The sequence below is a fragment of the Bidens hawaiensis genome, unplaced genomic scaffold (genome assembly GCF_021521415.1).
Source record: "Bidens hawaiensis isolate Kalapana, Puna unplaced genomic scaffold, B.hawaiensis_p1.1 tig00008041_1, whole genome shotgun sequence".
In the NCBI taxonomy this organism is placed as follows: Eukaryota; Viridiplantae; Streptophyta; class Magnoliopsida; order Asterales; family Asteraceae; genus Bidens; species Bidens hawaiensis.
The window spans coordinates 655,843-669,516 of NW_027491565.1; positions in this window are offsets into that span (position 1 = coordinate 655,843).

Sequence of the window (13,674 nt, forward strand, 5' to 3'; positions counted from 1 at the left end):
TGCTTCATGTTTGGATTATATCCAACTCCACCCTCCAAGCAATATAGTTAACCTTGAGAGACACCCATTATTCTATGGAAACAACCATTGTGTTCGTTCAATTCTTTTAACCCTTTCCAACTCCGATCTCACCTTTTCGTATGAAATACCTGCTCGTTACCTTCCCCCCACCCAACACCATTGATCCCATGCCCTTTTATGTTTACCATATTCAATACACCCATGATCGCACTAAGCTCAAGCCACTTAGTATCCGACATCGGGGTTCTTTAACCATTCTCAATTCCAGCGGACAGTCGACCCGACCTGTATATAGTTATCCACCACCATCGCCTTTTTATTTGTTTGCCATATTATACACGGCTGGGAAAGCAACACACAACAGAGTACCATTGATCCATTAATTAAGCAAAAAAATGTAGCATCTCAAAAAATACCATATTTATTTAGGGTTAAAAATGTCAACTTTGAAAATATGACTCAAAAATATTTTAATAATACATATGGTAAAGAAATAATAAGATATATATATATATATATATATATATATATATTATATTAAATTGGAAAAATTATATATTAAGGAAATGAGGGAAAGGAATCCATCTCACATGGAAAGAAGGAAGAAAATGAAACTCTTTCACATGACTATAAATGAGGAAGATAAATTCTATCTCACATGAAAAATAGGAAATATTTGGAAGCTCTTTATAAGGAATTGGGTTTCCATAGTAATATTTTTATATGACATGCATGCACCAGTGGTCCTAGCGGAGGTGCTAAACACCCGATGCGCACGGGCACGGGCTCGGGCTCAATGTGGCTCTTTGATGGCGCACTTTGCACTTCACACGTTTGCATCGCCGAGAGTCGCCTTAGTATTTTTGGATAGTGGAACCAAGACCAAGAAATGACAAGATATCAAAGTTAAGGGACTAAAATGGGAATTCTGGTTTTCAAGACCCATCGTGATACGCGATGGGTATATCACATTGCCCCAAGATGGGCGGTGTCGCGATACGCGATCACTTAACCTTTTGGGTCATCGCGATACGCGATGCGCGATGACCAAGCGAAGTAATCGTGGACACGTGTCTAACCACGTGGCAACACGTGCATGTCTACTAGGTGACCAATCAGGCCTGGTGGGCGACATCGCGATACGTGATGGCCAAACCAAAGTTCCATCGCCATACGCGATGGATCCCCTTTTAAGCCCATCACGTACCACGATGTGACACTCGTCAATTTCACGTTAACTCCGTTAATCCGAACTCCGTTAATTCAAACTTAAGATCACATGAACTGTAACGCATATCTCATTACATTTAAATTAGGGTTTTAAATGACGCATGACAATCACTACACAAGTAGTCTTTCGGAATTGCACCGAAACACACACGAGTCGACTCAAACCATTGGTGAACAAACGACAAATATCAAAACAATAATTATTTGATAATTATGTGCTAAGTCTATGTGTTACTTGATATTTATATGTAAGACATTAATTCAAGAAGCAAAAGTCTATTGTATATACTAGAAATTGATTTTACTAGAAGTTAAGAGGGCTAAATGTAACAAATTAATAATTATAATCAGATATTAACTAACCCTAATCCCTACCCCCTACATACGATCGTTTCCCCCTCCCTCTCTTCCTCTTGGCAGCCGTGACCTACACACACACATACAATCTCTTTTCAAGTTTCTTTGAAGGAATCAAGGTGCTAACTAGGTAAATTATATCCTATCTAGTCTATTTCATTGATTTAATTGCATGATTAAACCTGCAATCATAAACCCTAGGTGCTAAAAATGTTGTTTGTTGATGAACTAGGGTTTACATGCATGATTGTTAGTCATAGGTTAATTGTATGTTGAGTTTTGATGAAAACTTATGCTGGACAGATTATTGAATTCGTGTTTGGATGGCTGTAACTCAATGTTAATTTTATGTTTTGTTGCGATTGTTGACTCTATAATATATTAGGTCGAGTCTAGTTTCTGAGAAGTCCTAGTTTGTAATTTTTGGACGTATAAAAGTTTGTTTTTATTATTTTACAAAACTGTTGTGCAAGACTGATTTGGGAGACCTGCTGTTAGGCTGTTTTGCGACTAAGATATCTCATAAACTACAAGACCAAATGGGTTGGTTCCACTTCTGGAAGAAAATAAGTTGAGTTAGAAACCTAACCCAATTGGTCTTGCATTAATTGGATTTGTCATTTAACGGAAATAACAAATAACATTCTGTTGCGCATGATAATGATTGTTGTGTGTTTGCTGTGATGTTTTGATCTTTGTGATAAAACTATATATGATAAAAATATAATAAAAATAGGTTTAGAAACCTAACTCACGTGTGCTTCTGTGATGATTTTCGGTGATTTATTTTACTTGTTAGAATATATTAATAAGAGTAATCTTGTCGAGTGAAAATCTGCATGGATAATTTAGCTGTTGTATTATTTTAATTGTCATGAAAAGTGCATAACCGATCGATGTTTACTATGTTTTGACCAAATTGCCCTTGTGGGGGATAATTGCTAGTAATGTACAATGTTAATACTTGACACTTAAGTAGTTGTTCACACATGTAACGTATCACCAACGTGTTTGTCGAGTCGCACTAATTTCACAAACGAAACACGAAACACATCTCATACATAATTTGTATGTGCTGAGTCTAGGGACTCACTCGTAGTTTAAATACTTAGAAAATCTCGTTTTTGTTTTTAGAACACTAGTGAGGATTTTCTGTGACGCACACCTTTTTCTCGGATCTTTTTGGTTATCTTCGCGAACAGTGAGTTTCACGTCCCCTTTTTACTCTTTTTAAACGCTTTTATTTGGGGGAGATAACATACTCCAACACTGTAGATTTTGTTTAGTTTTTTATATATCACTTGTAAGGCTAAGTGGCAAACAAACACTGTAGATTGTCAGGTTATTCTCGTGTAGCACGTACTTCGAGGTATCGTTGGTATATGGCACGGATTACGAGGTGATGATTGTCGGGTCGGGACACGGAAACCGAGGTAGTGTGAGAGTATATTTCTAGTGAGAGAAAGTTTTAGTGTGAGAATGTAGGAGCCGTGAGCCCTCCCTTTATAGGCTGATTTTGGGTCCCATCGCGGTACGCGACGGGTCCTCTTCCTTAGCCGTCGCGTACCGCGAAGCCACCATTTCTGCATGGGCGCCACGTATCCTTCCCTGCTGCCACGTGTCACCAGAGGGTGACACGTGTCCCTGAGTCATCACGTACCATCGCGGTACGCAATGGCCGTGTTCTTGGACTCATCGTGTAGCGCGATGGGTCACTATATACCATTTTTCATTTTTAGCCCCTTATCTTTGATAGCTTGTCATTTCTAGGTCTAAATCTCGTTATCCGAAAATACTAAGGCGGCTCTCAAGCGGCTCGCGGCGATGCGAGCGTGCCAAGTGCACCATCAAAGCCCCACATTGGGCCCATCGCCCAACGCCTTTCGCCCGAGCCCATGCGCGTGCGCGTCGGGTGCTTCGCACCCTCCGCTAGGACCTCTGGGTGCATACTAGGCATATAAGAATATTATTATGGAAAATCTCTTCCTTATAAAGAGCTTCCATTTCTTTACCACTTTCCATGTGTGATGGGTTTTAACTTCCTTATTTATACCCATGTGGAATGCTTCCACTTTCTTACATCTTCCAATGTGGGATGGAATTTACTTATTCCATATCTTTAACATTAGATGATTTTATTTAAGGAATATTTTATTTCCTTATAGAATGATCTTGTTTTATTTATTTAAATTTTCCCAACACTTATTTTAGGGAATAATTTTGATCCTTCAACTTTACTTAGTTGTAAATTTTGGATCGAAATTTTGGGGATGTTACATCCTCCCCACCTTGGAGTGAATCTCGTCCTCGAGGTTCGTTGTGAATGATTTCTTACTTCTCTATTTATGATAAGGTTCTATCTAATCTGTTTCTCGAGTTTAACTAAAGTTGTGTGAATGATTTGAATTCTTGATTTGTTATTAAATCACATCTTTGGATGATGTATTCAGTCAATAGTTTAGAATATCATAAGTAATTGTAAATTGCTAAGCACAGTGGCCAGTTGTGTTTAACTATTTACCTTACCTTGTGTATTTTAAACATTTACTGATGTTAACTAGATTGTATCTTGAATTCAGTCTACCGAATCCTTTATTCATCTCAATAACTTTCAAGATATTCATTCTTGAATAATGATCTTGATGGATTCCTTCCGTTTATTTCCATTGATTATACCCTTATACTTTCAAAGGTCTGCTAACTAATTTTCCTTTGAGAAGACATACTTTTATGTCTAGTTAAATTCATCATTCTCTTTATTTCATCTTTTTATAGATGATGATTATTAAATAACATAGTTTTTTATATTTCGAGAACTTTCGAAATTTAACTATCTTTTTTCTTATTCTTTATAACGATCTTTTTGCTAAGGGATTTTAACTTACCCTTTTATTGTGACAAAACTTCTTGTTTAAACACGAGTTAACTAGTAGTTTATAAGAGTTAACTAACTATTTCTTATGCCTTTGAGTTTCGGACTACTCTTGTTTGTTTTTATTCTTGATTGCCAAATGCTCCTTGTGTTTTCTTCCTTCCTATTGTTGTTGATCCTTTAATTGCGTTTTTGAACATTCTCTTTAAAATGTCCTTTTTCTCCAAAGATGAAACATGCAACTGCTTTCTTTCTACAGTCGTATTCAGAATAAACGGTTTCGTTATAGAATGCACACGCGACTGATGTATTGTTCTTGTTCTATTTTCGACGCTTTCCATAATGTCGTTTATCACAGTTCTTGACATATTGGTCTTTTGAATGGTTTCTCCTTGTTGTTTGTTGCCTCCTTCTTTCTCATACTATTTTTCTCTTTAACCTTCGTATTTCTTACCATACTACTAATTAAATATCTGGCCAATTCCATAACCGAGGAGGTAGTTTGTGGCATATGGGTTCTTACTATATCTCCTATCTCTTTGGGTAATCCTGATATGTATTTAATAACTTTGTCGGATCCTGAGTTATCTAGACGCGGAATTGATTGGTATTCTTCAAGGAACTTAGTATTGTACTCTATGAGATTTGTGATATCCATCTTACTTTGAATAAGATTGGCTTTTGGTATGGGGCAAAACCGTTTTAATACGAGTTCTTTAAACACTTCTCAATTTATTCGATACAAGGTTCCTCTGCCCTTTTCTCATGATTAGAATGTTCCATTATTCTAGAGCTTCACCTTTGAATTACAAAGATGTGTACTAAGTCCTTTGAATCTTAGTACATTGACTAATGATAATAATGGACTCGATCTCTTCAAGTCATCGTAAAGTTGGTATAACACCTTGATTGCCATAGAATTCCTATGGTTCATAGGTTTTGAAGTTCTTAAAACTACAACCTTAAGTTACTAAATGGTTCTTGAAGTTCTTGCTATTCGTACTGAAACTATAATGGTTTTTCCATGATTATAAGGATTTCGGCGTGGGTGAGTTCTAATAATCTTATTTGAATGCTCAATTTTGTATATCTCCCGTTTCATTATATCGATAAGAGAGATCATTGTGCCATGAATTCTCTCTTACGTTTTGACTAAATATCGTTTAGGAGTCTCATGGTCAGGTTGTGTCATATTCTTGTTGTTTCTTTGGTTGGAAACTTCATTTGTTTGACTGTTTAAGTTCAACATTCTATGGAATTGCATCAGTATGAAAGAAACTTATATACCGATGATATACTGCGTGACATGTGAACTTAATGCTACAAGAAATCGTTTCATGGATTTGTCATATTCTTAGAGGAATTTCCTTTCCACCTTTTCTCGAACCTTGACTAACCTTTCCTTAAGGTTTATTTGTTTTACGTTGGGCAAATCCATATGTTTTACCCTTTTGACTGAGAATGATATTAAAGAACTTTTATAAGATGATATATCCATATACCTCTTAATTACCATAGCTCTTTCATAATATCTTAATGATTGTTGTTAAGGTTCTACTTAGATATTACTAGTTTGTCCTTTATTGTATGCTCTTGAAATGACTAGTACATACCTTGTGTACAGACAACCCATGAGAATTTCTAATTCTCTTTCTAGGTTTGTTTATGTCTCTTTTGCTCAATACTTCTTTGGCATTGATTTGGAGTTATTTATTCTCTGAATTTTGTCCACCTGGACTTTTCCTTTATGCTGATATTTTCTTCCAGACTTGCTGGGAAAATAACTCTAAGAGTTTATGCTTTCTATTCCATGACATAATTTAAAGATAAGTTTAGTATTTCGAAGAAAGTAAAACATATCTATTATTTATGTTGTAGTAAGAATGCACAAAAACTACTATTGCTATATTTATTACAACTTATTGCCTACTTCTTCCAGCGAATGATCAATTTCTTGTTCTTGTTTTTCCTTTTTGATGCTTTTGCTTATATCCTTTTCTTTTGTCTTTCCTTGTTTTCCATTTCTTTCTTAAGCATTGCTTATGCTAATTTGGTGACATTGATTTCGTAATGTTTAGACTTATTTTCAATGTCATACATTCCTTTTAAGGAAATTCTGAGTCGTATTCAAGCGTTTTTCCTTGAGTGTGAGTGAAGTAAGGATTTTGAAATGCTAAATATATTATTTGTTCTTGATAATTGTCTCCATTACTCTTTTTCCCTTTTTGACGATATTGATTTTGATCCTACTCCTTGCGTATTCTAATTTACACTTATCAGAACTGGTGGAGTATCGAATGAATCTGAATTTTCTTCCATTGTCGTTTGATATGAGTCTTCATTACTGAACACAGAAATTGGAAGTAGAGATGTTCCAATACATCCCTTTCTTTTATGGGATTGAGGTATGAATGGTATAACTATTGTGATTGGAAATCTGCGTGAGATTTGATTGAAAGTAGGAATGCGTTCCTATCTTATTTGTACAATTTTCCTTATCCGTAATATTTGAATGTTTATATATTTTTCTGTTAAATATCTAATATATCATGACTGATGATTATGTAATAAGATTGCTCTTTCTATTTATTGATTGCCAGGAAGATTCTTTGTTTGCCCTTTATATGGCAAATTAGGAACCGTTGATTGTTCTTGACTGATAAAGATTGTATAATAGCTGTTATTATTGGCCATATCTGATGGCTCAGATTCGAATGTAGTGATTGAATGTCTAGCTACTTGGCGTATATGCCTAACGTAGTTTTGTATAAGACATTGCTACAGATTATGTTTAGGGATATGTAAACTTTCAATCTTTGCTTATCCCTACTTTTTTAACAAGAAGTTACAGCTTAGGTACTAATATATTAATATCTAATTCGTTACAACTGATGGCTCTACAATATGATTGATATTTATCTATGATCAAAGCCTAGGTATAATTTATACTTAATTCGCTAAGATCGATAGCTCTGATACCAACCTGTCACACCCCGGTTTAGGGCCTAGGCGTGTGACCACAAGTTGGTACCTGTTTTGTAAATATATCAGAGTTGCGGTTTATTTTAGCGGAAGACTTTGGTTGAATAAAATATTATTTTATTTGAAAACTTCTCGGATAATAAATACCCGGTGTTTGATTTATAAAACTTGTTGAAATACCATTTGCAATATTTTTAATTAAAAACTGAGCCATCATTACCTTGCGAGCATCTAACTCCATGAATGTCTTGCTACCTGTACTAATCTGTATTCCCTGAAATGTGGGAAAAAATACGTCAGCTATATGCTGGTGAACACGTATGACTCTATAAAACATTTGAATGACATTATAATACAAACATAGTTTTCTTGACAAGCTCAGCGGAAGCATTTCTACTTCCGGTATATGTACCATTGCCCTACACACATAACGGTATTCCCCGAGCCAAACGACCCTGATCTGAGAACTGGTCATGACCGTTGCAGCCCGCGGCTTCATTGCCTTTGATTGAATGATTGATTGGGCTTTAACTGTTATGTTTGGATCCAGACACATGTGATGCGTGCGTGCTAGTGGTATAAAATAAGAAAGGATGGAATGATTTGCTTTTGCAAAAGATCGTGTTTTAAATTTATAAAAGTGATTTCTACAAAGACTAAACACACACAAAATAGGCAAGTGTACCTATCGTATATGTAGAATAGTAATGGTAAGAACCAAGTATCCATCCGTGGACACACAAGTTTCTAATAATAAATCGTTGCTTTACTTCAATCGGAGGTTTTAATCATTTTGGGGTTGATTTTTAAACTTTTTATAAAATATAAATACTTATATATATAGTATATAGGTGACCAAGACAAGAGATTCTAAATGAGTTGTTCAATTATGCGAAGGTTACCATCTAAGATCAAGAATCCACTCCATTTTTAGCGTTGATAATTAATATGTAGACATGTGATAGACTTGCCGTAGCAATATATGATAGATGGCTCCTTAAACCTTAAGTGAGCATCTTCGGCACTAAGGAGATGGTATGCGCATTTTAAAGTCCACCCTTTCCTAATGTCCTACCTCTCAATAATGTCGATTTGAGTTGACAAGTAGTTTCGTAAAGTAGAAAGATTAGGATTGACTTCGATTTCTCAAATACCAATTCTAACAACTTCGGGTGGTTGTAGTTCATCACACAACCTCCCCTTGGTTGATTTATTGTCACACCCTCAAAATCCACTAACGGAGTTTTACCATCAGAGGGTGTGAACTAACAGGATCGGAATCATCAGTTATAATCAAACCATAAAAACGTTTAAATGAAAATAAGTGCGGAAGCGTAAAACCATAGAAACAATGTTACGTCACGCAGGACGATTTAAAACCAATGATAACAGTTAAAAGTAAGTTTGCATAGTTAAAAGTTTTTCAAGCAATGCATGTTCCTAAACCGCGCGCCCGCCTCGGCTACCTGAGAATAACATACTAAAAGTGTCAACACAAGGTTGGTGAGTTCACAAGTTATATAAAAATAAATCGTTTAGCGTTTGCGTTCAGCGTTTTGCGTTACAGCGTTACAGCGTTTTGCGTTACAGCGTTTTGCGTTACCAAATAGTGTTATGTCAATTATATATCGATAGGTAGCTAGTCTATACAACAAGTATTACTAAGTGTTCGACACCGAAGCTGACTCGTTTATTAAGTGCCTTGTCACCAGGTCCTCCAGACCATGGTACGTGTTAGCCAAAATTACACCCGCTCGACCTCCAGTCGAGTTTAGCGTTGGGTGGGGTTTGTCAAACCCAGTAGTACTACTCAACAGTGACTCGCTATTCAAAATATTAACCGGTTCGATGTGTAGGACTTCAAATGTTTCGTTTGCCACTTAGCCTTTACAAGTGATATATAATTTATAACAAAATCTTAAATGCGTTGTGGAGTATGTTATCTCCCCCAAGTGAAAAGCGTTTGAAAACAGTTTAAAGAGGGGAAAGTGAAACTCACTGTTTGCGAAGAATTTCCCAAATTAAATCACCAAGATGCGCGTCACAGAAAAACTCTCTCTAGCGTTCTAAAACAACAAAGAGATTTTTCTAAGTGTCGGAATATTATCGAGTCTCTAGACCCGGCACATAATACCTATGCACATAACATGTTTCGTGTTTCGTTTGTGAATCATGTGTGACTTTAACAAGTGTATTTGTGACACATTACATGTGTAAGCAATCATATACGTGTCATGTATTCATAAAGTACATCACTAGCAATTTTTCCCCGTAAGGGCATTTTGGTCAAATCATGACAATTAACTAGCCATTATTCCCCATAAGAGCATTTTGGTCAAATTATGACAATCAATTAGCAGTTATTCCCCGCAAGGGCATTTTAGTCAAAACACGACAATTATCTTGCAATCATTCCCCTCAAGGGCAATTTGGTCAAAACACGATAATAAATTAGCAAGTATCATATTTCATGCATTTTCACAAAACTCAGCAGCTAGTTTCACCGAGACAGAAATTCTACTTAAAAGATTGTACTATTCCACCGATCATAGCATCTCAATTAATTTACCAAAAATCATCACAGAAGCATATATGTCTTAGGTTTCCAGAACATATTTTATTATATTTTTATTCCACATAGTTTTCTCACAATCATCAAATCATTACAGCAAACTCATAACAGTCAAATTCATGCGCAACAGAATGTTATTTGCAATTCCCGTTAAACGAAAAATCCAATAAATGCAAGACCACTTGGGTTAGGTTCCTAACTCAATGAGTCAACTTCCAGAAGTGGAACCAACCCAATTGGTCTCGTAGTTCATGAGATATAACATTTAGAAAACAACCTAACAGCAGGTCTAACAGCTCAGCTTTGCACAACGTTTTTGTAAAATCATAAAAGTTAACTTCTACTTGTCCAAAAATTACAAGTTTATATTCTTTAGAAACTAGACTCAACCTAGTTTACTGTAGTATTAATAATCTCAACCAACTTTCAAGTTTACACTTCGTTACAGTCACTTAAACATCAAATACACATTCTGTCCAGAAACTGTTTGCATCCAAACTCAACATAATAACAATCTATGAACTATCATGCATTCATATAACCCTCTAGACTCCATAAACACCATCCATGCACATCAATTACACATTACACACAAGATTAGGGTTTTTGTTTGAACTCAAATCAAAGACACAACAATCAACATGTTACAATATCAATTCTACTTATCAAATCATTACTCAATCAACAACAATCATATTGATTACATGTATATATGAAATCGGCAGCTTAGGGTTTACAATTAACCCAACAAACATCAAAATCAAGTAATAAGAATGTATAGGATAATCAATTATACCTTCCTAGCACCTAGTTCTTCAATCAAGGGCTTGATTTGGTGGTTGTATGTGTGTGTGAAGGTGACGGCAGCCAAGAGGGATGGAGGGGGTGGCTGATCGGTTTTGGGAGAAAGAAAAATAAGAGTTAGGGTTTATTATAACATAGCATTTATAGAATACTATGTTACACTTTAGCCCCTCCACTTTTAAGTATTACTTTTCCTAGCTTAAACTAACTTGTTTACATCTTGAGTTAACGTTTATAACCATGTTATCACACAACACATAAGTCTAACACATAATTATCACATAATTACTGTTTTGACGTTTTTCGTTTATTCATCAATCGTTTGCGTCAACTCGTTTGCGTTTCGGTGCAATTCCCGAAAGACTACATATGTAGTAAGTGTTAAGCGTCATTTAAACCCTAGTTTAAATGTAATGAAGTGTGCGTTATAGATTCAATGATCTTAAGTTTGAATTGACGAAGTTGAGTTAACGGAGTTAACCTGAAATTGACGATTGTCACATCATTCCCATGTTAAAGAATTTTCGTCCCGAAAATTTGAGTCAAGTCGTGATGAGTGTCTGAAAAAGTAAGAAAAATTTTCGGTTTGTCATATCATCCCCTAGTAGAAAGAAATTTCGTCCCGAAATTTAATTCATACCTCCGGTGATGTCTGACGGTTTGCCGGGTTTCGCGGTTTTCTGTGTTTGGTTAGCCCTTCAAAACGGTGAGGATACTTTTTCATCATTTGATCCTCGCGTTCCCACGTGAACTCCGGTCCACGTCTCGAGTTCCAACGAACCTTAACGATTGGAATTTTGCTGTGCTTGAGCGTTTTGGTTTCCCAATCCAAAACCTCGACTGGTTCCTCAATGAAACGTAACTGTTCATCGACTTGCAGTTCCTCCAAAGGGACTACATGGGTTTCATCAGATAGGCATTTCTTCAAATTGGACACGTGGAATACATTGTGTACGCCACCGAGTTCCGTTGGTAGGTCCAGTCGGTACGCCACCGGACCAATGCGCTCAGTTATCCGGTAAGGACCAACATATCGTGGGTTGAGTTTGTTTCGCTTACCAAAGCGAACCACACCTTTCCAAGGTGAGACTTTGAGTAACACTCGATCGTTCACTTGAAATTCGAGAGGTTTTCGGCGCTTGTCGGCGTAACTCTTTTGGCGATCTCGTGATGCTGCCATGCGATTTCGGATTTGGACAATCTTTTCCGAAGTTTCGAGTACCAGTTCCGGACCAGTGATTTGGCTGTCACCCACCTCTGCCCAGCAGAGTGGTGATCGACACTTCCGTCCGTACAGCGCTTCAAACGACGCTGCTTTAATACTTGCGTGGTAGCTGTTATTATACGAAAACTCTACCAAAGGTAAGTGAGGTTCCCAACTTTTTCCGAAATCCAATACGCAGGCACGCAACATATCCTCCAGGGTCTGACTAGTTCGTTCACTTTGCCCATCCGTCTGAGGATGGTATGCTGTGCTCATATCAAGACGGGTGCCTAGCGCGCTTTGCAGCGACTTCCAAAAGTGCGACGTGAAACGAGAATCTCGATCGGAAATGATCGAGACAGGCACTCCGTGTCTAGACACCACTTCTTTCATGTAAACACGAGTTAGTCTTTCCATTTTGTCTGATTCCTTAATCGCTAAGAAGTTTGCAGACTTAGTCAACCGGTCAACGATCACCCAGATGGTATCGCATCCCGTCGGTGTCTTAGGTAAACCCGTGATAAAATCCATTGAGATGTGTTCCCATTTCCACATTGGGAGTTCCGGTTGTTGTAGTAGACCAGATGGTTTCTGGTATTCTATCTTGACTCTGGCACAAGTCAAGCATTTGCTCACGTAGGTGGCAATGTCGGCTTTCATGTTTGGCCACCAGTAAAGTGCCTTTAAATCATGATACATTTTATCTGAGCCAGGGTGGATAGAATATCGGGACTTATGTGCTTCGTCCATCACTAGAGTTCTCAACTCTCCGAACCGTGGAACCCAAATCCGGTTCTCAAAATATCGGACCCCGTCCGATCTGGTTTCAAGTTGCCTGTTCATGCCCCGCATGAATTCCGATGGAAGATTGTCATCATTCAAAGCTTCAAGTTGCATCGCGAATCTGATCGGGTAAGCTGGCATGAATCGTGAGTTGCAATGCTCTCAACCGTCTGGGTTTATCTGTTTCTTTTCTGCTGAGGGCGTCAACCACCACATTGGCCTTGCCAGGGTGGTACTTGATGGCACAATCATAATCTTTAAGCAGCTCGACTCAACGACGCTGTCGCATGTTCAACTCCGTCTGATCGTAGATATGTTGGAGACTCTTGTGGTCGGTGTAAATGGTAAACTTGGTACCGTACAAGTAATGCCTCCATATCTTAAGAGCAAACACCACAGCTCCGAGTTCCAAATCATGGGTCGTGTAGTTCTTCTCGTGAACCCGTAGTTGTCGAGAGGCGTAGGCTATAACCTTCTCGAGTTGCATCAGCACACAACCGAGACCTTGTATAGATGCGTCACAGTGTACCTCAAAATTTTCCGTTCCCTCGGGGAGGGCTAGAATAGGGGCGCTACAAAGTTTGGTTTTCAACAATTGAAAAGCGGATTCTTGCGCGTCACCCCAATTGTACTTAGTGCCTTTGTGAGTCAAAGCGGTGAGGGGTTGAGCAATCTTTGAAAATCCCTCGATGAAACGCCGGTAGTAGCCGGCCAGTCCTAGGAATTGCCGCACCTCAGTCGGAGTCTTAGGTGCTTCCCAGTTTTTGATGGCCTCTACCTTACCGGGATCGACATGGATACCATTCTCGTTGATCACATGTCCTAAAAAGTGAACTTCGCGAAGCCAAA